General features: G+C 36.1%; 1 protein-coding gene across 4 annotated transcripts in view; it reads left to right on the top strand.

Annotated features, from left to right (window-relative positions):
* The window catches only part of LOC110377185 (modifier of mdg4), a 452,561-nt gene that overhangs the window by 260,710 nt on the left and 164,303 nt on the right, over nucleotides 1-27,548 (top strand). The gene's annotated exons all lie outside the window — the stretch shown is intronic.

Genomic DNA, 27,548 nt, shown 5'->3' with positions numbered 1-27,548 from the left:
ACCAATGACCGCGAACTATACCGGTCTTGGGCAGCCCGCGTGCATTCAGTTCCTACCACCATATACGTGTAAATGAGTAAATGCACATTGTCTTAATTAAGAAAAATATTTTAGTAATTTTCTTTGTGCTCTAAATTCTCCGAATCTACGAAACCCATTTGAATAATTCTTTCACTGTTGGAAAGCTACACTCTTCCCAAGTAACATAGGCTATATTTTATCCCGGTACGGACAGTAGTTCCCACGGGAAGCAGGTGAAACTGCGGGAAAACGGCTACGGTGAGATAAAAATCTATATCAAAGTTTGAAGGTAAACATCATATAAATACAAATTCTGGCGTTTTTCTATTCACAGAACCGGAATATATAGTTTCAATGAGAGGAAAAAAGGTTATGAAATATAAAGGATACACATACTACACGAGGCTGAATGAATCTCACAAACTTTGTTGGAACTGCTCAGTCAAAAGTGATTGTAAAGCCATGGTATATACCTTGGGTAACAAAGTATATGGTGGCACAGGCGAACATAAGCACGCAGCTTAATCTATGAATTTTTGTTACTTCAAAAGCCTATTATATAAATGTATTAGGTATACATGAACTTTGCAATTAAATTGCTTCTTTCAAAATACTCACAAGTATAAACTTATGTTTGATAGGTTGTCTTTACATGTAAATAAAGTAGACATTACAAAACCTACTTTTTTGTTTTGGCTATTTTTATTAAGTTTTGTGTGACATACATACAACATATTATATGCTCGCCCGTAATGTTTGCAGTGTTTTCACACGGAAGGAATAAATAGGATTGGGGAAAAAATATTATCATAGGTACTTTTGTGCTAACACTGAAAAAAATATATATTTTCAGATTCCGAGGGTCCAGTCTTCGTCGTGTCCATGAAAGGGAAAAGAATGCTCAAATTCAACCGGTATACATACTACGCCACGTCAAATGGACCCAAGATCCGATGGCGTTGTTCCAGCCAGAATGGATGCAAAGCCACTTTACATACGTATATGGATCATGTAGTTAGTATGAATGAATATCATACTCATCCTCCTAAATGTATCCGGAAATCTCGGATGTATCGTCAATTGTTGTAAAAGTTATTTGTTATATCTGGTAAAGTCGAAAGATATTGTAGAACTGAGGAAAGAAAGACCATTATTAACACACTGATATAGTTATCGGCACGAATCTTGAGCTCTGACCTACATCTGCGCAGAAGTGATTTATTAGCAAAGAACCAATCCCGAGTGACGGCTATGACGCGATGCACTGCGGGCCAATCGCCGCTTTAGCGCGCCCCCGCGCCTCACTTCATACTACAAAAGGGACCCAATAAATTACTTTTGCGCAGGTGAAGGTCAGAGCTCAAGATTCGTGCCGATACTATAGCAATAGTGAACGCACACATCCTACAAAAATCCTAGGCAGAACTTCTTACAAAAAATCGGCCCGATTATCTGTCCTACAACAAGTCTGACGTGGGCGGGCAGTCTAAAAAGTTATTCCAAGTTGTTCATAACTAGTTGTTCGTGAAATTTAATTTCATGCAGTCTCTGACACGATACACTGATAAGAGAGCATATTATGCAGCCTATTTATAAAAATATTATCTTAATAGAGTAAAATGCTTATATGTTACAACGTTGCCCGTTCATACTATTGTAGTGTTTGTTATAAAAAACAGTTCTGGTCAAATAGCTGTGCTATCTCAAATAAACTACTGCTGACTTAACGTAACTCAAAATGTACGAATAAACCACTATGTATCTGTGACGCGTGACTCACTTCAGAGCACCGAAGTTATTTGACGGGAACTCTAAGGAAATAATAGTTATCATAATCATGTAATACGTTAAAAAATAAATATATAATTATTGTATCTAATGGTGGTATATTTTTATTAATAAAAGCCTTCCCATATTTATTTTATTCTTGCCTTAAATGCGGGCCAGTACAACAACGCGTTCATAATGCTGGTGGGGCTCTCGCGTTTTTGAAGCGCTTCATAATTATATTTATTCCCTCAAAAGGGCTTCAGCCCCACGTTCGTCTTCCAAAAATCCGGGAATTTCAAGTCCCGTGGTCTGGTAGAGGTATACAATAATAATAATTCAAAACGTTTTATATCCCAGGTACCCCTATCTTTCAGTACTCCCAAAAAGGAAAAAAGCAGCTAATAATGAATGGATACTCCTACTACCTTAAAACTAGTTCCAACTCGAAATCAAGATGGCCCTGTTCTACACACAATGCGAGAGGATGCAACGCAGTCGTCCATACAATTGACAACACTGTAGTGTACGCTAAATTAGAACATACCCATCCTCCCAAGCACAAAGCTAGATTAGAGGATCCATTGAACTTTTAAACGATGTCAACGTTTACTGTACGCGTATTTTATGTATATTACAGATGTTAAACTTAATTTTAAATTCGCCTTTCGAAACTGATTACTGATGAATGACCAATAAATGAGTATAAATAATTAAGTAAATATTTTTTTTGTCTGCCTTTTTTATCCAAGCATTTAAATTGTTTTACCCGCTGTCGGTCTGGACTCGAACACCTTTCGGCCTTATCTGCCGCCTCGTTGTACAACAGACAAACAGCGCATGGCCCATAGGCGCTGGACGCAGGCCACTTCCAACAAACATTTGAAGATTTTGAAGATTGGAGGTGGTCTGTGTTCTGTCGTCCTGTTGCTGAGATGATGTTTTTTGGCATTCATGTATGCCACAAGCTTAATCATCTAGTTCAATAATTCATGCCTGTAGCACACCTCCGCTGCGAAACCCAAAGGGCGAAACCGCCACAGTTTCGCTGTGAGTTGTGAGTTGTTGGGCGGCGAAACAATAGCGAAATTCCCTGCTCTAACGTACAAAACTGACTATGACGTTGTCTCTTTCTAACATGATTTCGCTCATTTGCTTAGGCGCCGTCTACATCTCCGCCCGTTGTCCGCCAGTTGTCCGCCAGGGCGGAGATGTAGACGGCGCCTAAGCAAATGAGCGAAATCATGTTAGAAAGAGACAACGTCATAGTCAGTTTTGTACGTTAGAGCAGGGAATTTCGCTATTGTTTCGCCGCCCAACAACTCACAACTCACAGCGAAACTATGGCGGTGTCGCCCTTTGGGTTTCGCAGCGGAGGTGTGCTACAGGCATTAAGGTGAAGGTAATGACTTACCTATTAGTTAGTATAACTGATACTTCGATAAGATATGAAAACACAAACAACTAAATAGTACATGTTTAGTTTGTGTTTTCATATCTTATCACATAAACACATAAACTGTATCATCTGTAAATTCAAAAGTGAGAAGTAAAAATCTGTCAATCGAACTGTTTCTCAACTCAATTTTTTTTCAGGCACGCCTGTGTTTGGCTACTCCAAGCGCGGAAGAAGACTGATAGTGATGAACGGGTACTCTTTCTACTATAAAATAACTCATAAGGGGAAAGCAAGATGGCCGTGTTCGACACACAGTCGTAAGGGATGCAGAGCGGTTATCCATACTATTGACGATGTTATAGTCTTCTCTAAGTTAGACCACTGCCATGCGCCGACTAAGAACTGGGCCCCAGGTGAACTGTTTAAGGCTGGAAACAGTGCTCGACCGACGGGCAGCGCTGACCGTCGATAGAGCACTGTTTCGACGTAACTATATCTGTCGACGTAGCTACATATGTAGGTGTATTAAAAAATATATAAATTCTTTCGTTAATGTCATCTTTCTAATATGTGTGTGTACAAAAATTTGAAAATAAATAAATTGCATGTGATTACCACAGCCATGTTTCATTTTTTCTACTTACTATTTAGTACAAGACCACACATCCCGAATATTTAATAAAAATATTAAAAATTAATTTGAAGGTGACCTGCTCATTTTACATTTATTTAGTATCGTAGCATTTTCAGTCGTTTAATGTTGATGTTATCTATATCCATAAAATAATCATATAAAAATCTGTAAACTAATAATTCCTCAGACAATTCTGTATTTGCTTACTCCAAACGAAGAAATAGGCTAATGAATGACAATCAATGTTAACCTTCTACCATTAACAAACTTACAAAAGGAAAGTAAGATGGGAGAGTTCTACCTTAAAAACTAATGTTTTTTTACAGACGCCCCTACATTTGCTTATTCGAGACGTGGAAAGAAGCTAATACTGATTAACGGCTACTCTTTCTACTGCCAAGGTCAATCGAACATAAAGGCCAGATGGCTTTGTTCTACGCACAATTCCAAGGGATGTAAAGCCACTATTCATACTATTGAAGAAGTTATCGTATACGCCAAACTGGACCACAATCATCTTCCAAGAAAGAACTGGATTCTCGAAAATAATTGACTTCATTTTTTCCGTCATTTTTTCCGTCATATGTGGTACACATCTATTGTATAAATATTGTATCTGCATCGTGGACAGTGACGTGCTTAAGACAAAACGAATGCTAAAAGAAATATAGCTAATTGTTATATTTGTTATGATTTAATTTTGCATCTTTTTTTATTTTATTTAACAGTTCCAATTTTATCGGCAAAGCCTCGTCCATTTTTCAGCAAGCGCCACGGAAAGGCGGGGTTGGCAAATAAGGCAGAACAATGTTGGTTTACCCACTAACATCCATCATTAGTATACTTATTCTTCCCCTTGTTGAGTGAGCTACATGCATGCGTTGCATGCAACCCAACAAGCCCTGTTGTCAGATTTTGTGAAATCCGCATGACGGCTCTGACGTGGAATTGTAACAACGTCTGCTACTGGTAGCATTCATTGACGCTGGCTTTTACATGCCCTCCCAGGCACGGGGCTGTACCGCCCACCAGTCTTCGGGCAGCTTTATAAAAGTTTATTTAACCCACAAAGCAATTTCGGCCCGTTCCGGGAATCGCACGCGTACGGCATACACTTCATACTCAGTTACGTACTTACATTAGTATACGCAGTTTATTAGTATTTCAGATGGCGTACCAACATACGCTATAAACGGGAATACTTTCCAACGTCAAGAGAGTTATCCCAGTCAGAAAAGTAGATGGCTATGTTCCACTCACTACTCTAAAGGATGCGAAGCTTTAAATACCTTTAAAGAAGAAGTGACGTAATTCACGAAATTAAACCACAACCAGACACAAAAGAAAAATTGGACCACATAACCGTAATAGCGCGTGGCGCGCTCGGTACCGGGGATCACGGGATATTTTCTAATTAAAACATTGAAAAACATTAACTTTGGTTTATTTTTGATCATGAGCGAAGTGACAACTTCAGTATAAAAAACCTATTCTATTTACATCGAATATATTTACAAAGTTGTCCAGCCAGGAACAAAATATAATTAATAAAACCTTAAGACTAAAGAGTTTCTAACTGCTCTAAAGTACCTGTATGATCTGTAAATTCGACAGTGAGAATATAAAAATCTGTCAATCGAACTGTTGGTTAACTAAAGTTTGTTTTCAGGCACGCCCGAATTTGGCTACTCCAAACGTGGAAGAAGACTGATCGTCATGAATGGGTACTCCTTCTACCATAAAAAAGATCATAATGGGAAAGTAAGATGGCAGTGTTCGACACACAGTTCTAAGGGATGCAAAGCGGTTATCCATACTATTGACGATGTTATAGTCTTCTCTAAGTTAGACCACAGTCATGCGCCCACTAAGAACTGGATCCGAGGGGAGCTTTTTTAATGTAGGTGTATGTACTTAATTATGTAATCTGATTTATAATAATGTCAAATAAATAAAATGAATTATATGTGGTTATCACAGCCGTGTTTCATTTTTTCTTGACTTGAATTATGACGCTTTAGAGATATGAGGTGGGCTGGCTGCCCGACAGTTGTCGTAGGGTTCTAAATAAATATTAAATAAAATAAAGATATTGTTATATTTAATTTATCCGGGTTTCTGCAGGAGTTTCCACGGGATGCGGCTGAAACCGCTAGCAGGATAGTCCTTCATATATGATTCGGTATAAATATTAAATGAACTGCTATTTCCAGATTCTTCTGACCTACCAACATATGTCTTCTCAAGAAGAGGAAATAAGATGATCCTGATTAATGGGTACTCTTTCTACCGCCAAGAAACTTATGCGAATCAGAAGAGTAGATGGTTATGTGCTTCCGGCAGAGGGTGCAAAGCCGTAATACACACACTTGAAGAAATCATAATACACACGAAATTAGAACATAACCATCCACCAAAGCAAAACTGGTACACACATATATAAGATATTATTATATAAGTACCAAGTTTCAGTTCATGTTTTGCATTTCTTGAATGGTACCCGCTTTAAGGGAAGTCAACGAAAGATGTGCAATGTTATCATGGCAATTTCTGACAAAAAAATAATTAAAAGACATTATTTTTTCTTAGATTTTTGTATTTTATGCTTCCTATAATTTAACCCCATAACCCAAAGTTACCTATATTTCCTGGTATGATTAAGATAAGAAACGAAAACAAAAACTGCACTGAACTAGTTTATACTGCATGATGTATGATTTTACGAAAGCGGGCGACCCATGCATGTGTGTGTAAATGTTTACATGCACATTCTCTTTGTATGACTTGGTGACTCGGCCACTACTGAACGATCCTGAGCTTACACATACAAAGACAATGTGCATGTACGTCACACGCTTAAATATGCATGACTCGTTTCATGAGAGGTCTATAATACCAGATATTTAATCAATTTATTCTCTCTCTTCATTTTAGATAAAGATACTCCAAAATACGTCTATTCACCACAAGGAGAGGAACTGATCCTCGTGGCTGGTTACACATACAAACGTTTGAGGACCTACAGTACCAAGGTGACTACATGGGCCTGTGCTACCCACTATAAGGAAGGCTGCAAGGCTAGAGTCCATACGTCAGAAAACCGTATCGTTCATAAGAAGTTACGTCACAAACATCAGCCCCTTGCGAACTGGACGGAGAAAAAACTGGTTTTGGAAGAAGCAGAAACTGTTGTAATAGCACAAGCAACTGAGGGATAATTTTGGAAACATGATGAAGGATAAAAGACCACTCCCATCATTCAATAATTTGGATTTGAAACCGCGGGAGCCGTTGCTCAAGGGGACAAATTTTTTCAACCGAATTAAAAGTAGCTTATAATTATGATATTATATTTTGATATTCTAATGGTATAACTATAAACTAGTATGCTGTCCATTTTACAAAAATCTGGTCGGCCGTAAAAGCGTGACTGAGGATCTGAACCCTTTCATGCTGTTTACAATTTAGGATAAGACTGTGTTTAGAACAAATGAACTTAGTTCATACAAGAGCATTCTTTCACAATCCTTTATAGGGTAAAAAAGCTCAATTCCATCATTAAGAAAAAAATAAGTTTTATATAATTTATTAGTGTGTGTGTGTGTGTATCTCTAGTCATAGAATAAGCATTCTCTCGCGATATTTTGAATATTGACTATATATTTTGTGTCGATTTAGGATTGTATACGTCTAAAAGGCTGTCACTTATTATGTAATAATATTTTATACATTAATATTAATAAATTAGTAATTAAGATTATCAGATTTTTATCTGAATAAATGAAAAATGTGAAAACTTTTACTATGATTGAATTGGACCTCCAATTTGATGTACAGTCAACTTCAGGTCAGTGGAAATAGTTTTATAGGAAGATCGTAGTTATTACTATTGAGTTAAGGTGCATGAAAGTTACCACTAATGTGCAGTTTACTGTACCTATATTGAGGACACGAGCTTCCTCCTATTTCTAATATACCATAACATAGCATGTACCTTTCATAGAAGACCCATGAGATGGTCACGTACAAATGTATATTTAAGCGAATTTCGACCATTTATGTAAGCGAATGTATGGCATTGCAATGCCAGGGAAAAATAAGATGACGGTGGGTCAAGAATCCACTTGTTCGATTGTGCATGTTTCTCGTGTATTATTGTATCTCTATCTTTAATTAAATAAATGACTGACGTGTGAGATTTTTTTTTATTCAATTGTGTAACTCATTGCTATTGTGAGGGCTATGCTTGGAACTAACTCGGAACATCATCTGCCTAACCGTTTCCCAACTATGTTGGGTTCGGTTTCCAGTCTGACCGGGTGCAATTGAGTACCGGTGTTTTACAAGGGGCGACTGGCTATCTGGCCTCCTAAACCTAATTACCCGGGCAACCCAACACCCTAACTTGAGACTGGTTGTCAGATTCACTGGCTTCCGACTACCAGCAACTCGGAACATCGATGATAAAATAATTAATTATGATAACAAAAGGCCTACCCATCTTCCAAGGGAATAGCGACATGCCGTCTGGTCTCTTACCGTCGTCGCGTGCCAAGCCGTTTGGTTCTAGTACAGCTGGTACCCCGACGGCAACCAGGATAGTTTTTTATATATCTATAATATAAAAATGAATCGCAAAATCTGTTGGTAAGCGCATAACTCAACAACGCCTGGACCAATTTGGCTAATTCTTTTTTTGTTGTGTTTGTTATTATCAGGAGAAGGTTTTTATGAAAAAAAAATAGGGTAAAGTAGAGAAGTCAGTTGACGTAAGCGAAGCCGCGGGCAAAAGCTAGTATGTAAATAAATTATCAATTATGTTTTCCCTTTCCAGGACCAGTAAATTACGTATACTCAAAACGCGGTACGAGACTAATGTTAGTATCGGGGTATACTTTCTACCACCAAAGAACTTCATCGAATGGGAAGGCCAGGTGGCTTTGTTCTACTCACCATACTCGGGGCTGTAACGCTGTCGTCTATACCTATAATGACACCATGCTTCATGGCACTAATCACCATAATCACGCATCAACGTCAAGATGGGTGGAAAATCAAATAGATAATGTCTTCATTGATGAAAATAATGAATTGTTTTAAAGTAATTATACTTATTTCGTACTAAAACAACTCTAGGTGATCCTGTTCTTGTATTGAAGTCAACATCTGAAATTAAACATTTTTACAGAACTTATGTGTTGTGTCATTTTAAAATAATTTGATAACTGAAAAGTTCAAAGTTATTCTATTTTAAACTAATATAATGAGTAAAATTTCTTTGTTTGAACATGAAGGCCTTTTTTTAACTGTTGGGAAGCTACACTATCCCAGAATGACATGGCTATATTTTATCCGTACGCAATGTGTATAAAAAAAGTTTTGGAAATTAATCATTAGATGAATCACGTTTACAAATATCGGTCATTAATTTACCAGTCACACTATACAGATATGGTACTAATAAGAGTTGCAATTTTCAGCCCCAAGCTACATCTTCTCGAGCCGAGGTAAAAAGATGCTACTCGTAAATGGGTACTCCTTCTATCGTCATCCCAACTCCAAGAGTAGAGTGAGGTGGCTATGTTCTACCCACCATAGAAAAGGTTGTAAGGCAGTCCTGTACACTGTGAATGATGATATAGTTCAAGCACATTTAGATCATAATCATTTGTCAAATGGTGCTTACACTAAAAATAAAATGGAGACAGACATTGAGATTCATTTTGTAAATTAAGGAATAGGTTTTTTTTTTAATATTTGTAGGGTTGCATACTCAAAGGAAAGATAAGGAACCTTATTACTTCACTGTCTGTCTGTCAACAGGCTTATATCTCATGAACCGTGATGGTAAGAAAGTTGACTGATGATATATTAATGTTTCATCTATAACTAATATGAATTAATACTGCTATGTACATTCAATGTATGTGTATTGTATACAATAAAATAAAATATTTAGTGGGCTCTCATACAAGGTTTCCTTGAATAAAGCTACCCTTCGATCGCGAGTCTTTTTTTTTTTAGCGACGTAAAATCATCAAATGACCCCTCCCGCTGTGGGTTAGCAGCGGTGAGGGAGTGTCAGACTCTTACTGACTAAAATCGTCGTGTTCCGTCATAGGCCTTTTATGTACCAGGGCCGCGGTATCTCTTTCGAACAACCCGCAGCCCCGACAGGCCTTGGCCCTGCTGGGCCCCGCTGGGGTTGCTGACATCTCTTTGAGGAGCGCGTGGAACAACGCGCGCCGTCGACACGGGTCTGTCGTCTAGAAAGACAGAGGGACGATGAGCCACCCGAACTCACCGCCCACAGACCCACGCCTACGGTGGCCGGGAGTCATCTCGCGACACCCGGCGCCCATGGTGTCTACCTGGTCCAGCGCGGCGGCCGGGATGAGAGGTGCGAACTCTCTGGCGTTCCGCCTCCTCCTTCTCGAACATGACTGCTTCGCAGAAGGAGGCGACGGCATCCCATTCCCTCTCGCCCCGGACCATGGCCTGAACCAGGGCCGGACGCGAGAGGTCGCCGCCGCCCAAAGCCTCGACGAAGACCCGGCGGTGCCCTTCCCATGCGGGGCACACCTGGACTGTGTGGTCCACCGTGTCCTCGGGACTGTCCGCACAATGGTGACACCCGGGCGCCTCCTCACGACCGATGCGGTGCAGGTACCTCCCGAATCGATCGCGAGTCTGACTTGCACTTAGCCAGTTTTGTTATTTAAGGTCGTTTTGTGGCCAAAACTACTCGGCGTGATGTTACGTAAACAAATAAAAGTACCTAATAGTCGTGTAAAAATACCTACTTATGATTATTGTTTATTATTAGTAGCTTAATTGTCATATTACGGTCTCTTTATCAATTTTCCAATCCTGAATCCGTGTAAATATTTTCTTACGTTTTGTCATTAGGTACTTAATACTTATGTCGAAAAAAGAAAATATACCGATAAAAGATAAAACACTCGGTTTTATTTAACTAGTATAAATGTCTTACTAAGGCGTATTGTGTTACCCAGCTACCTGAGTTGAGGAGGTCAAATAGGCAGTCACTTCATGTACCTAAACACTGGCACACAGCTCCGACCTGGTTAGTCTGAAAACAGAACCACAAATTGCTAGGCAAAAGCTATTGAAATATGATATAAAACTGTTACAAACAAAGCGAGTTATGGTCACTCTAACAAATGAAGTTTTCATTTATTTGCCTGCATACACTTCCATAGACAAAAAGATTCCATAAAGACTAACCTCCGTAGAGACTTGGCATTATTTACATGTACCTAAGTATGTTTACCTCGATTAACTCAAAAACATTTTTTTACAGGCATCATCCCCACATACGTGTTTTCAAAAAGAGGCAATAAATTGATATCGCTGTCGGGGTACACTTACTACCGCCGATATGGTAATGGTAAATCTCCTAAAGTGAGGTGGGATTGTTCCACCCACAACAACAAAGGGTGCAAGGCTCTACTCTACACTATAGATGATCAAATTGTCTACTCGAAGCTACCTCATAACCATTAACTGGTGGTATGTCGGAGCGCAGCTATGCGCGAAACACAATTGATTTTCTATTGTTCGACATACAAGCGGCTAATGATATACTATTATTATTATTACTACTACTATTATTATTATTATTTATCATACTATTATTGGATCAGAAGTAGACTTTTAGAAGTTTATTTTTCAGGCAGATCCTAACAGTTTGCCTACTAGGGACACAGCCTAAGAATACCATTACCACCATTGTAACTTCCACGTTACTGTGTAGCCAAGGACACATTTTTTGTGAGGCAACAAATTAAAAAAATCTGTATAATAAATTCAATAACAGAAGAGAGGCTGGCTATTACCTCGGACAAAGAATCAGCACGGCGATCCAACGAGGTAATGCTGCCAGCCTCTTGGGCACGCTCCCAGTTGACAGCGATGGGGACGAATTTTTTGACGCTTTTTAGTTGTTTGTTTTAATAGGATAGTTTTTGTTTTTTTATTGTAAATATCTATGTAAATAAACTATCGCTACATACAAGGTTATAACAGAATATGTTTCTTTTTATTTTCTTTAGTAAATATATTTTTGTAAAAATATCATGCTTGTCGCATATTCAAGTTTTTAGGTTATATTGGATTTTTTGAAGATTGTTGTAGGAGTTGCGTATTTAAACATACGAATACTTTGCGCATGTGTAATAGTAAAGTTATTTCTTCAGGTACCATCGCGAATTACGTGTACTCCAAGAGAGGCAGTCAATTGCTCCTACTGTCAGGGTATACTTACTACCGCCGGTCCTGTAGTGCTCATTAGATAAGGTGGCTTTGTTCCACCCATCATAGCAGAGGATGCAACGCTGTCATCCATACTGTAGACGACGTCATAATCTCCACGAAGCTGCCTCACAACCATTAGGCCGTATTCAAACCAACGTTACGCAGTTTATTGTATTTCCATACATACTCACTTTTTCGTTCACATCTAACCGACGACACGTTATTACGGTGACATTCGGCGGCTGACAGTCAAGCCTTAGAGCGACACACTGCAAACTTTTAGTTGGCCCATTGTTAGTTAACGCTCATAAATCAGCATGAAGATGAATGGTAGTACGTACATTACGAAAGATCGGGTATTTAGTCGGAAGCAGACTGACTGAAAATATTGAAATAAAGTTTTTCTTAAAAAGAAATCTACCATCGGTTAACTGTCGGCCGACTGTTTGTCTGTAGTTTGCTCTCATACGAGGATCATGAGCGGTATAAGCGGAGTTAGAGCCCCGCCTCATTAGGACGCCAATGGCGACGGCGCCGGCCACGTATCCAAGCAGTTAGTATTGAAATATATGGAACCTAACTCACTTGGCGATGGTTTGGCAACGTCGCCAAATTGGAGGCGTGGCCACGAGCTACAGTTCCCTACGTGGCTTCTGGCTACTCTGGCAGCTTGGCGACGTGACCACAGTTGCCACTATAATGTACACGGTAAAGCGCACCTCCCTCACACAGTCGCCAATGTGGTCGCCAGTTAGCGTGCAATTTCTTTAGCGACGACGTGAACAATTGACTGTCGAGACGTCATGGCCACTCGACTTGGCGACATTTGGATGCCAGAAGTAGCCAGACCTGTGCCGCTGGCGACGTCGCCATGGCGTCCTAGTGGGGCAGAGCTCTTACGCTTCATGGTCTGTGAGACCCGCAACCTCACAACTCTTGTGTTCTAGCTTATTTTACTTTGTAGGTAAGTACATTATTATTTGTCTCTAATATAATTTTAATACCATGTACTTAATAAAAATATAAATATTTTTAAACAAACCTAATATTTTAATTTTATGTTATCATTTTAAACGAGCCAGCATTTAACAGCTAACTAAAACATAGTACGGTATTGTAATACACCGAATTTTTTTACAGGCACGGCAAACTTCGTCTACTCAAGAAGAGGAAACAGGTTGATTCTCATGGCGGGCTACTCTTTCTACCGCCATAGGATGTCCTACAGTCAGAAAGTAAGATGGCTGTGCTCGACACACCATAACAAAGGATGCAAGGCTGTCATTTACACCATTGATGACTATATAGTCGAAGCTAAACTAAGACATTGTCATGAACCTAAAGTTAATTGGTTGGATGAAAAACCTAATTATTTTCTCTAAGAATCGAATTGAACTGGATTTAGCTACTTAATAAATTAATATTTGTTTTGTTACATTTAAAGAGCGTATCAAATGGATGTAATCTTGTTCCCCTTAAGAACCATCCATTAATGTGATCCAAAGTTGATACAAAATACGCGAAGAGTAACCAAGTTTCTTCTTAGGTCATTCCTGATGGAGCATAAAATTACACCCGTGTGACACGCGGTTAAGAAAAATAAAGTATAATTGTGTTAATTAAAGCTGTCTTTTTCTTCCTGTGTATCAACGTTCCTCGACTTTCTTCGGTTCAGGATCTTTAAACACTTCGAAGGTCATTGATTTTTTAATGATTTCGTCGTCGGCGTCACAGCAAAGTAATTAACTTGTGGATAAAGTTCATTTTTTGAAACGAAATAAATAGTTTGGAAACGTCTGAGTATTATTTTAACTTGGAGTGTAAAAAATAATCAATCTGGAGGTATTTATTATAATTACACTGTTAGCACTCTCTTTTTTACAACAGACATTGAAAGAAAAAAGTGACAATCGCAAGTTTTAGCTATTTATATTTAAAATCCTTTATTCTTACAGAACTGGAGTTTTCACAATTCACACATAATTTCAAAAGAAAAGCCGTTTCAGCCGTTTGGGAACATTTTCTGAGGAGTGAAGATAGAAGTTTTGCGAGATGCAAACTATGTTCCAAAATACTGAAATGCGAATTCGGATCCACTTCAGGACTAAGAACTCATTTATCAAAAAAACACAAAATATGTCCGTCTGCCTAGGATTCTTCTACTAGGTTCATTTTTGTTAAATTCTATTAATTATTTATTTTATTTTTTGGTGAACTTTTATAAATTAATGTTAGTTTTTTTTTGTCTTCAATGTTTTCTCGGTAATTCAAATTTTGTATTTGGAAAAAAAACATAGGTTGTATTATTTTTATAATTAAAAATTTGAATCAGTTATTTAGTATCTTTGTTTATACAAGGCTCTGACATGCAATAATGGAAATAAAATTGAGTCTAAAAGCAGGAATTAACCTGTATTACAAAGAGTAATACTTCAGCAGAACCTCGCCTATTTAGTTCTATTCATCATCTCAACGTCCACTTCTGAATACCTACATACGAACCCTAAAAACCATTTGAAATAATGCAATAATTTTCTTGTTCTCAATTCGGATGTTTATAATGTTTTTTTTTTCTTTTTAGACTATGACTCTTTGAATTTCGTTACGTCAAAAAGAGGTAACATCATGCTCGAATACCAAGGCTATTCATTCCATCTGAAATCTACGAATAATACGAAAAAAACTTGGCGCTGCTCCCGACATTCGTCGTACAAATGTCGAGCTATGATCACCACTGTGGATGGTCAACTCTATCAGTTCCGAAACGAACATAACCATGATGCTCCTGGTTATATGTATCATGAATGAAATATGTGTTACCATTGTTAAGTAATTGTGTTAATGTTGCCTTAATGCTAAGTAGTTGTGTAAAAAAATTGGTAAAGATTATTTCATAAATGTTGTCTAACTCCACGGTAAATGTAAAAAACTAACTTGACGATTACCAATGATTTTTTATAGTACAGATATGTTACCTTCATGTAATTGCAGTTTTCAATCTGTTCCGCGCAATCGAAAATTGCACACATTGACAACTTTTACTGATGAGTAAAACAAAAGATGCGTAAAAGCACGCAAATGAAAGAGATAGTTATTGTTTTAGTCATTGCGCTTCAAATGTTTACTAGTTCATTACTAACTACTAAACGTCCTAATTGGGTGGTATTTGAGTCTTCACAACGCGCGCGCTTGTAACAAATCTATACTATAAAAAATCATTGACGATTACAATCAATTAATGACATCTTAATTTTCGCTTTTTATTAAAACATCACTGTTTGTTAATTTTCCTTCCTTTTTCTTGATATACTTAATGTTGCGATTGTAATCAATATATGGGTAATTAAATAAGTTAAAAAAAAGTTATGTAATGACTTTATAGTTTAATTTATTGCATTTTATGCCTTAAATTATAACTATTGTAAAATAATAGAAAAAATACCTACAAGTGCCTAAGAATTTTAAATAAAATATTTAGCACATTTAATTCTTATTTTAACTCTGACCGAGTTAGCCAAAATAATATTGTCCCACGTAGTATTGAGTACCAATTGAAAATCGGAGCCTAAACTACCTTAAGTATTTTTTTTGTTTACAGAATTATCGCCCTTCATCCGAACCAGCAGAGGAGCTCGAATCATAGTTTTGGACGGCTACAAATTCCGAAAACATATGCAAACTGGGTTGAAAATGCGATGGGTCTGCTACCAACAAGGCGTCGGCTGCAAAGCTGTAGTATTTACACTAAATGATCAATTGATCGATGTGAAAAATGCCCACAATCACCCACCACCTATTTGTATTTAGTTTTTATTCATGCTTAGATTTTAAGCAATAATAAGTCTTGTAGTTACTGTAGGTATAAATGGTTGTGGTTTATGTGATAAACTGTCGTTTTATTGAATTGAAATTATCGTAAATAAGTAATTATTTAAGTACAATGACATACCTACTCACACAAAACGTGGTTTCAGGATCTAATATTCACAAACTAATAAAGAAAAAAAAACTGACCAGAGAAGAAGTATTAGAAAAAAAGCGTCAAGAAGCAAAAATTTTTTTTGAAAAATTGAAAAGTGATGCACAAAAATATGCCGTTTATCAACAAAAACGAAAGGATGCATATTTGAAAACAAGAGCTGCGGGATTAGAAAAATTAGTAAGAGAAATGACACGCAGAAATATTCAAGCGCGGAAAAAAATGAACAATTAATTCGGCTCGACATTTTAAGAGGATAAGCTAAATTAAAGAAAGAAACATAGTTATTTATCTCGAGTTGTAAGTATAGAATAATAAAAATAGAATTTGACAAAATATTGACGGAAAATAATGTCACATACGAGTGTACTACAAAGTATTTATATATCCATGCGAGATATTGTCTGCCGTTTTTTGATGCAGTTGATAGTCGCTGATAATCAGTGAATATAGTGGTATCATCTCTTAAAAACTGACAGGTGTCAACTGAACGACCTAAGGTACAGTGACACTTAATCTTACTTCTCACTTGCCATTGGCAGAATCATCGACATGGATAAATAAAATATGTAGAATAGAATTCAATGATTGTCCTACTTGATAGCCAAACAACAAGTGCATACACACTCTCACGCACACACACATACACAACAAACACACACACACACTCACGCACACATAATAAGAAAAGAATATAACTTGTTAATATATTTCAGTTTTTTTAGTAATAAGTATGGATTTAATGAAACTAAACTAGGTAATAATGATAAGTACTGCAAACCTCTTCTATCTCTTTATGCTGTGCCCTACCGGGTCCATATTGTTTCTAGTATATTGTTTAAACTTTATAAAAATACCACCTGTATCACATATGGAACGCAAATAAAGAATTGAATTGAATTCAATGTTCTATGTATTAATTCAAGAAGACGCTTAATTTTAGTACCTACAGAATAATGATAATATAAGTACATATATATAGATAATGATAACTAATACAATAAAATAATACGAACAAAATGGTTGATTGTTATTTTTCGCGTTCCCAAAAACGAAGTCGAGAATATAATGAAGTTGAAGTTGTGCAACAGAATTAAAAACATTTCAGTACCTAATTTCTATTTTTCAATTTTCAGTATACGAAGAGGGACGCTTTCTGTCTTTTAGGGGTTATAAATTTACGAGACACAAAGTAAGGGGGCACAAAATTAGATGGCAATGTTCGAGGCAAAGACACGCTCGGTGTAAGGCTGCTCTTTACACGGTCAATCATATGATCGTACGGGGGAATACCGATCATAACCATCCTCCCCCTACTAAGTGGTGAAGAATTAGAAAGCGGAGAAGACGGGGCGAAGAAGATGGGGCGAGAATACTGGGCCAGAAAAAGGGACTGGAGAATTTTGGTACAGGAGATGGTATTGTTGTAATACTGCTTTAAAATTTGGATTTATTTTATATTAGTGTTAGGTTTTTAAGTGATGTATTAATTAAGTTTCAAAACCACCATTGCGAAAAAAGATATGAAAATGTCACCACCTGAACTATCAACTTAAAATACTTTGATTAGTCCATTTTAATTTATTAGAATGCCTTTTTAAAAACAATAAATTAAAGAGGACAAATCTAAGTTCTTTTTAATTATAATATTATTTTTAAATGCCTTGTTAATTGTACACAGACTCATAAACAAATCGATTAAAAGCAAAATATGTGTTTAAAGATTTTTGTAAGTTACGTTAAAATAGTATTTTTTCTAGAATTGTAATTGCAATGATTATATTTTGGTGTATGTCTTTTTTATTCTACTGTAGTTTGTATAGCTCTTGATATTAAATTTATTTTTGTAAGAAACTTTTATTTTTATTCGATGACACCTAGTCCCATGGGGGAAGAGTCCATATTACACCGTGTGCTAAGCAGTGTGGAATGATTTCAGTTGTCTGTGATCAGTATCAGATTAGATAATTAGAAATCCGATTTTTTATTTAAATATAAAACATAACATAGAAAAGAGGCTGAGATAAATCCTCTCCGTCTTACAATCCATGGGAAATTAACTGTGACATGTGAAGCCGTCATTTTACTAATACAACTATGCAGCTCAGTGCCTCAAGACGAAAGTCTTCAACCAATGTCTTCAAAATGTCTATGGAGAGGGCTGTGCTCGGTGTTTTCGAAATGTAATCCGAAATGTGGAGATTCGTAGACAAACTAAAGTCACCGATATAGCCCACCAGATTGGCAAGTTGAAGTGGCAATGGGCAGGCCGTATTGCTCACAGAACAGATGGCCGATGGGGTCCAAAAGTGCTAGAATGGAGACCACGGACTAGCAAGCGCAGTGTAGGACGTCTACCAACAAGATGGACAGACGATCTTATAAAGGTCGCCGGAAGACGCTAGATGCAGGGCTGCGGGTTGTTCGAAAGAGATACCGCGGCCCTGGTACATAAAAGGCCTACTACGGAACACGACGGTTTTTAGTCAGTAAGAGTCTGACACTCCCTCACCTCTGCTAACCCACAGCGGGAGGGGTCATTTGATGATTTTTAACGTCGTTTTAAATAAAAGACACTAGATGCAGGTCGCTTCCAATCGGTATCTGTCGAGACCGAGGGAGTGTTCAGCAGTGGACGTCCTATGGCTAATATGATGATGATGACTATGCAGCTTAGTATATACTGGCTCATTATCATCCTCCGAGCCTTTTCCCAATCACGTTGGGGTCGGCTTCCAGTCTAACCGGATTCAGCTGAGTACCAGTGCTTTACAAGAAGCGACTGCCTATCTGACCTCCTCAACCCAGTAACCCGGGCAACCCGATACCCCTTGGTTAGACTGGTGTCAGACTTTCTGGCTTCTGACTACCCGTAACGACTGCCAAGGATGTTCACTGACAGCCGGGACCTACAGTTTAACGTGCCATCCGAAACACAGTCAATGGTGTCTAAGATATACTTAGAAAGTACATACAAACTTAGAAAAGTTGCATTGGTACTTGCCTGACCTGGGATCGACCCCGCGCCCTCATATTTGAGGTTGGTCCTTTACCCACTAGGCCACCACGACTTGTCTGACTTGTATACTGGCTCATTATATTTTTTTATAAAAGACTGTAGGTATCTCTAGGTATACTGATACTTATTCCTTTACAGGACCAATGTTCACTATGTCAGCCCGAGGAGGTCGCATACTAAGACTTTATGGTCACAGATTCAGTCAGCACTACTCCAAAAGTGGTAAAACCCGGTGGCAATGTTCTACCCACGTGAATAAAGGCTGCCGAGCGATTATCTTCACAGCTGATGACGACACTATTATAAAATCCAAAATTTTACATAATCATCCTCCTGTAGAAAGAGTTATGTATGATTGAATTAATAATGACTGTGTTTTTTAGTGATTTTACCCCATCCCATAGGAAAAGCTTCGCTTTGAAAATAAAGTGTTAGCTTTTCAACCGGATTATTATTATAACTTTACATCCCACTGAAGAGATCACCAATAAATGAAATTATTATAATTTATAATACGTAATTTTATAATATTTAACTTATTACTGACAATATCTACTATTTACTCAATAGTGTTGTATCCGGTCATGTAACTATTTCTGATTTTCTTTATGTTCCCTAGGAAACGCGGAGAAACCTGGGCAACGCTGCGATGAACTTGGAGAACTATACCGGGCTTATTTACCTTAAGTCTTCACCGTTACTCAAATGGAGAAGAATTATTACTGATAAGGTTGTGATTACTACGTTTTACTAAAGTCCATTTTGTTCAAAATTTTGAAATCCAAAAAATTTTTTTGTTTTTTATACATAAGTTTTGCTTTATTCTTAAATTAATATGTATTTGGTTACAGGTAGTTCGAGCTTGCATGGCATCAACTTCAAGAATTTACTAGTCAAGCCAAAAGTTTTCATGTAAAAAAAATCTTTATTAATTATTATAGATTATTCCCTTTAAATAATATATACACTTTAAAAAAGATTAGATTAAACTACGTTCTGTCCATCAGTTGATTAGTTAAAATGTTTATGTTATTTGTATGTACCAAAAGTATTTTCTAAGAATTCCTATAGAGAATAGTCAATGCATGTATATGTATAGATATGTAGTTGTAACTTTTGAAATTAAGGGTAGTCGACTGAACAATTTACGAATTTATTGTATAATATTTATCTCTTTTAAGATATTTGCAAAAAATATGTACATTGTTTCTCACCCAGTGAATAAAGTCTGAAAAATGAAATTGTAATAAAATTAAGCTTTTTCTTTTTTCATACTTGTTATATTTTTTACTTTTCCGCAATATGTATCTTTATGAAATATATATTTTTATGTAATAAATTTGTGCTCTAAGTAATTCTACACGATTTTTGATTTGATTGTTAATGAAACTTTAATTTGTACTTGTACTTCTGTATAACGAATTAATTTCTAAGGAAAATTTAGTCATTCAACTATTTGTGCGAATGATAGTTTTAGAGAATATAAGTCAAGTATACTCTAATTAATGTTACTAAAATTATTAATAGGTAATAGATGTTTAAAAAAATAAAAAATATTGGTTCATTAGCTTTAATGCATGTACAGATATTACTTCTAAAGTTATTTATGTGGTGTCTACTCATAAAAGGTAGGTTTTGGGTCCAACATCAGACCTGCTAATTTCTTTAGAGATATTATGAAATAAATGTTCTGTGACGAAAATGATCTCATTATGTTTAAGTTTACATTGTATTCATGAATAAACACATTATTGTAGATATTTATCTTTTGTGACATGTGTCATTTTTATACGTAAACTAGCTTCTCCGAGCGTTTTCACTTGCTTCTGGTAGGAACTAAGTACATATCTTCTCCACGTATTGAAAATATAGCCTACTTATTCAGGGCTAGTGTAGTGTCCCAACAGTGAAATAAAATTTTAAATCAGTTCATTAATTCCGAAGACTTTAGGGTTCAAACAAAAATATATTTTAAGCATGCAAGCATGCAGACTTACATGAAATAAAAATGTATCTTTTATTCAATTTATGTTTTTTGTTATGTAGATACAAATTATATACACCTGGTTTTTATTTTGGTACAAAAAGAAGCGTTGCCACCCAACGTGCCAGCTTCTTGGGTACCTACGCTCCCGACAGGCAGCGATGGGGAGGAGTTTTTTGATGCCATTTTTTTTTTCAATTAATTTCATTTTAGACAGTAGATGCTAGACACTTATTTTTATATTGATTTTAAAAATATATTTTACTACAGATATAGAATTCCGCACTACACCCAGAGGAGCCAGGATCCTCATGGTGTCAGGGTACAAGTTCTATCGCCAGTGCAGCTATGGGCCGAAGACCAGGTGGTTCTGTGCCTCGCACCACGCTAAAGGCTGTCCAGCTAGCGTCACTACTTTCGAAGACGTCGAGAGACATCAAGTGCCCATAAAGATTAATAATGTACATTCCCATTCCTAATATGTATTGGGCTAATATGTACCGGTATCTGTGGAGACCTAAGGGGGAGGCCTATGTTCAGCAGTGGACGTTCTATGGCTGAGATGATGATGATGATTGAGCTGAGATACATTAATGTGTATTGATTTACAATAAAGACGTTTTTTTTGTGTTACATGTTTTATTTTTATTTTCTTTTCAAACATTGGGATTTGTCATTTAAGATGTAGGCTAGTTAAGAATTAAACAGTATAATTTTGTCCCATGTGTGTATCACATGTGTTGTGTATAAACTCAATTATAGTCGATCTAGTTTTAAGTTAATTTGCTGCGCCCTAGGTAATGTACCTAGGATAAGGATGCATATATGTAACAGTATACATTTTGCAATAAATATATAAATGAAAAGCAAATCGTAGGTTCGCGGTATAACCACAACGCATATTCAATGTCTTGCTCGGAGATGGGCAGAAGCTTGGGGAAGGCCTTTGTCCAATAGTGGACGTTTTTAGGCTGTGACGACGACCTACCTTATACATAGTAATAATTATGGGGGCGAGAATTTTATCCTGGTGCACAAAGTACCTCAGGAAGCAGTCATAAGATCTCATTTTCCTTTCACAGGTATACCATAAGAGATTTCTAAAGAAATGTTTTTTTTTTCTTTCCTGTCGTCTTTCTTTATTATGTGTATACATAAATAAATAGTTAACATATAAATAAAAATACGTGAATAAATAAATAAATAGTTAACATATAAATAAAATATTTTAACCTTTCAGGTCCTGTATTCGTTCAGTCTAAATATGGGAAACGTGTGATTGAAGTGGCAGGCTACAGGTTTTGTCACCACCGTGACTCTGGCGTCAAAAGTCGATGGTATTGTCCGAATCACCATAAAGGGTGCAAGGCATCCTTATACACCGTCCATGATATCATTGTTAAGATAAATAATAATCATAACCATTGAAAGACATTATATGTATTTTGTATTGTTGTTACTAAGAACATTTTCATATTAAAAGTTATTTGTTATAGTAAAAAGGTTTTTGAACTCCGCCATAATCATAGATAATGAAAAGAGTCCTGTTTCCATGTGTTTCCAATATATGGTGACACTATCTGGTGCCCGCGACTTCGTCTGCGCAGGTTTAGTATTTCGAACAATATGTTTACAAATTGTAGCCTATGTGTTATTCTGATGTATAAGCTATATTATTGTAAAGTTTCATTAAAATCCATTCAGTAGTTTTTGCGTGAAAGAGTAACAAACATCCATACATACAAACTTTCGCGTTTATAATATTAGTAGGATTGTCAACGATTTGACATTTATTTTCCTTTTTTTCGTTCCCAATTCAAAACAAGATTTGTACGAATACCTATCTTTTTTTGAATAGGTAGCACGTTTTTATTTTGTGTAACAAGCATTTTTTTTTTTTTTGGAATGTTTAAACTTAGGAACAAAATTAGGAATTTTTTGTCGCCGTTCCGTTTCACAAATATAATTTTCTTTGTTTCAGTGACATACTCACGATCCAAAAGAGGTGGTCGTATTATAATAGTAGCTGGATATAAGTTCTACCATCATCGTTACTTTGGCGTCAAAAGCCGATGGTATTGTTCAAGCAAACGTACATTATGCAAGGCATCATTATACACCGTCAATGATATGATTCTCAAGATAAATAATAATCATAACCATTGATTGATATAATATTTTGTATTTTTGTTACAAAGAACATTTTCGTATTAAAAATATTTGATATAATAAAAAGGTTTTTTCTACTCTGCCTTAATCATAGATAATGAAAAGAGTCCTGTTTCCATGTGTTTCCAATATATGGTGACATTGTCAACGATTTGACATTTATTTTCCTTTTTTTCGTTCCCAATTCAAAACAAGATTTGTACGAATACCTATCTGCGTTGTTATTTTGTGTAACAAGCATTTTTTTTTTGGAATGTACAAAATTAGGAACTTTTTGTCGCCGTTCCATTTCACGTATAATTTTCTTTGTTTCAGTGACATTTACGCGATCCGAAAGAGGTGCTCGTATTATTTTAGTAGCTGGATATAAGTTCTACCGACATTGTGACTTTGGCATCAAGAGTCGATGGTATTGTCCAAAGCACCGTACAGGATGCAAGGTATCCTTATACACCGTCAATGATATGATTATCAAGATAAATAATAATCATAACCATTGATTGTAATAACATTTTGTATTTTTGTTACAAACAACATTTTCATATTAAAAGGTGTGTTATACTAAAGAGGTTTTCTTTTAGCCCTTGCATGGTCCTACTTTTATCTAAATCCCCTCTTAGACCAATTATTGGGGATGACTATCTGTCACAATATGTCAACAGACGACATAAGCGGGTAAATTATTTGCATGGATGTTCTTGTCTATCGTTAGAAAATATGTCAATGGTAAGAATATACATAAAAAAATAGATTATAGAGAATGAAAACAGTTCTGTTTCCAATAGACAATGACCTTGTCAAAAATTTGACATTTATTTTTCCTTTTTTTTCGTTCCCAATTCAAAGCAAGGATTGTACGAATACTTATCTTTTTTTTGAATAGCATTTGTTTTTTTTTAATTGTATGTACAAAATAACGATAACTTTGTAATTATACGTTTCACGTATAATTTTCTTTGTTGCAGTGATATTCTCGCGATCCGAAAGAGGCGCTCGTATTATTTTAGCAGCCGGCTATAAGTTTTACCGACATCGCAACTCTGGCGTCAAAAGTCGATGGTATTGTCCAAACCATCATAGGGGGTGCAAGGCATCTTTATACACCGTCCATGATATCATTGTTAAGATTAATAATAATCATAACCATTGACAGATATAATATTTTATATTGTTGTCACAAAGAACATTTTCATATTAAAAGCTGTGTTATACTGAAACGCTTGTTTTCCTCACAAAATCCCATTTAAATCGAAAAAAATCACCTCTTTAGATCATTGAAAATGAAAACAGTACTGTTTCCAATTGAGGATGACATTGTCAACGAATTGACATTTATTTTTCTTTTTTTGTTGTTCGAGATTCAAAACAAGGTTTGTACGAATACCTATTCTTTTTTTGAGATGCACGTTGATTTTTTGTATTTTATTTATTTTTTTTAAATTAGACCAATTTGTCGCCGTTCCTTTTTACGTAAGTATAATTTTCTTTGTTTCAGTGACATTCGCGCTATCCGAACGAGGTGCTCGTATTATAATAGCAGCTGGTTATAAATTCTACCGACATTGCGACTTCGGGATGAAAACTCGTTGGTACTGCGCCACGCATTATAACCGAGGTTGCAAAGCTACTATATACACAGTGGACGATACTGTGGTCAGGATTAACAATTATCATTGTCATTGATCAAAGTTCCTCGCCTCTTATTACGAATGATTTGACTCGCGTCCCGTGGAAACTATTGTCTGTTATGGGGCAAAAAAATATACGTTACTCGGGATGAGTGAAGTTGCTCACAGTGAAAGATTTTTCAAATCGGTTCAGTAGTTTCGGATCCATTAGGGTAACAAATGAAACAAATGTTTCCTATTTATTATATAGAAGTAAGTATAGAGTAGATTCGTTTCTCGCTTCGAACTGTTATAAATTAAGTACACGCATCCTAGTAGTATTACAAATTGTATGAAATGTATGATTGTATGATGAGTTTTTATAGAATATAGTATGAAATGTAGTAATGACCTCCTAGTAACGATAATACTCCGAACCGACTAAGAGCCGATTTCTCAATCGCCAAATAACGTTTATCTGAAGAATATGTTTGACGTTTTGACAGCTTTTATATAGAAAATATGTCAAACCGCCATATTTATTCCTCAGATAGAAGCTAACTGATGATTGAAAAATCAGCCCTAACTTTATTAAGTACTAAATATAATAGAATTGAGTTAGTTTTTATCAAATTTACACAACGCAGAATATAAGTTATCTAAGTTATGTAAAAGTAAGAATTCTACTTAGTTACGTAGGTACTTAGGTTAATCTTACTTATTTAATTTCAATAAAAAAATCTGCCACTACTTTAAAGCTTGTTTTAAATACCCGAAAATAAATTTACCTTTTTTATGGGAAATTATCAAATGACACCTTCCGCTATGAGTGCAGTGTGAGTGTCCGACTCTCAATGACTAAAAGTCACCATGTACTTAATTATGTACCATGGCCGCGGTAACTCTTTCGAACAATCCCGCAGCCAGACAAGCTTTAGCCCTGATGGGCCCTAGTAGGTATGGAAAATAATGAAGCTAATGTAGAATTTTATCTTATATATAAAAATGAATTGCTGTTCGTTAGTCTCACTAAAACTCGAGAATGGCTGGACCGATTTGATTAATTTTGGCTTTAAAATGTTCGTATAGGTCCAGGGAAGGTTTAAACGATACGAAGTTTGTTGGGTCAACTAGTTAAATATAAACATTTACCGTCTTACCACAAAAACTTTTAAACGTCAGTTTATGCCTTGTCTAAAAAAATGACAAATTATGACGTTGACATATGGTTCATTTTGCAGCCAAAATTTTATTAGACAAGTGTAAAACAGGGTTTAAAGTTTTTGTAGTAAGGCCCTTACTTATTGCCTATGTTAATACTAACCTTTGATATTTTTGATTTTCAGTGTCTTTCAGACTGTCTCGTCAGGGGAAACGCATGCTCTTATACAGTGGATTTCGTCACCGAGTAAATTATGAGATGGGTCCCAAATGTCGTTGGATGTGCACTAAAAGCCGTTGTAAGGGAGCCCTGTTCACTTACAATGATAAACTGATTAGAATAGCGGGAAGACATGATCATCCACCGGTTGATTTATAATAAATAGTCTAAAATACACGCTTGTAAAAATAATTAAGTATAAGACCTTTCTAACTACTTAGTCCAAGCACAGCTATGATTTGATGTTCCTTTATAAAGTTTTAACTCATATCCACCATCAGATCAGTTCGACAGTAGCATATTGTATTGTCATCAGAACTTTATGCAACTGCAAGTTTTCATATAACTACGATTAGATTTCATTACTTATATACAGGTTTATTAAGTAATAAAGTCAAGTGTATTTTCTGATTTTCTTATATTCTTGTCGACAGCAATCAACAACACTTAGAATATTTAGTTTTCTAGTTCTATTGTTAAGGTGTAGCTCCGAACCACAGTGGTCAAATAAAATGTAAAGCATTATTTTTTTCCTGATTTTTCTTTACTTAAAACAATACATCTATGTCACAATCATCCTGATTTGGTAAAGTACATATTGCTCTGAACATCAACAAATTACAGTACAAACTTCCTAGGTTGGACTAACCTAAATCCGATAACTTTTTTAGGTTTTGAATACATTACTTCAAGGGCTGGCAACACTATGATACTCAAGAATGGCTACAAATACAGTCTGCAATTAAGGAATCGTGAAAGATGTCGCTGGTACTGCTCCAGTCATCATCATAAGGGTTGCAGAGCCAATATTCATACTATTTACGATGAGATTATTATGATCAATGAAGTACATAGTCATTTCTAAAAGCAATTTTCGTAGTTCTAAGTGATTTAATATATATTGTACGATATGTTGTTTTCTGATGTATAAAGTGCGGTCGGCAGTTGCAGTCAGCACCTAGCTTTCAAAACGAACCTTAAGAAAGTTGAATATACTGTACTTACTACTTATTTATTAATAAAAGTTTTTAAATCATGGTTAAGATGCAATTAAGATGTGACAAACCTTTTCATTCCGCTACTTTACATGACGCTAACCGCAAAAAAATATGTACTTTACATAAAATTACATTGATACTATTTCTTATTCTCATATTATTTCTTGTATGGTTGTTTTTACTTTATCTCCTACACCCAACCAGGTCCTTGTTTAACATCTTGCACTCTATGCCCCTAACATTAAAGTTCATAATAACTTGTCTAAAAAGTCACTGTGATTCGATTCTTTTGTTCTAGATTTCGAGTACATCA

This window comes from Helicoverpa armigera, chromosome 14 (assembly GCF_030705265.1).
Source record: "Helicoverpa armigera isolate CAAS_96S chromosome 14, ASM3070526v1, whole genome shotgun sequence".
Classification (NCBI taxonomy): Eukaryota; Metazoa; Arthropoda; class Insecta; order Lepidoptera; family Noctuidae; genus Helicoverpa; species Helicoverpa armigera.
The sequence above is the reverse complement of the archived record's forward strand: the minus strand, read 5'-3'. Positions and strand labels throughout refer to the sequence as shown.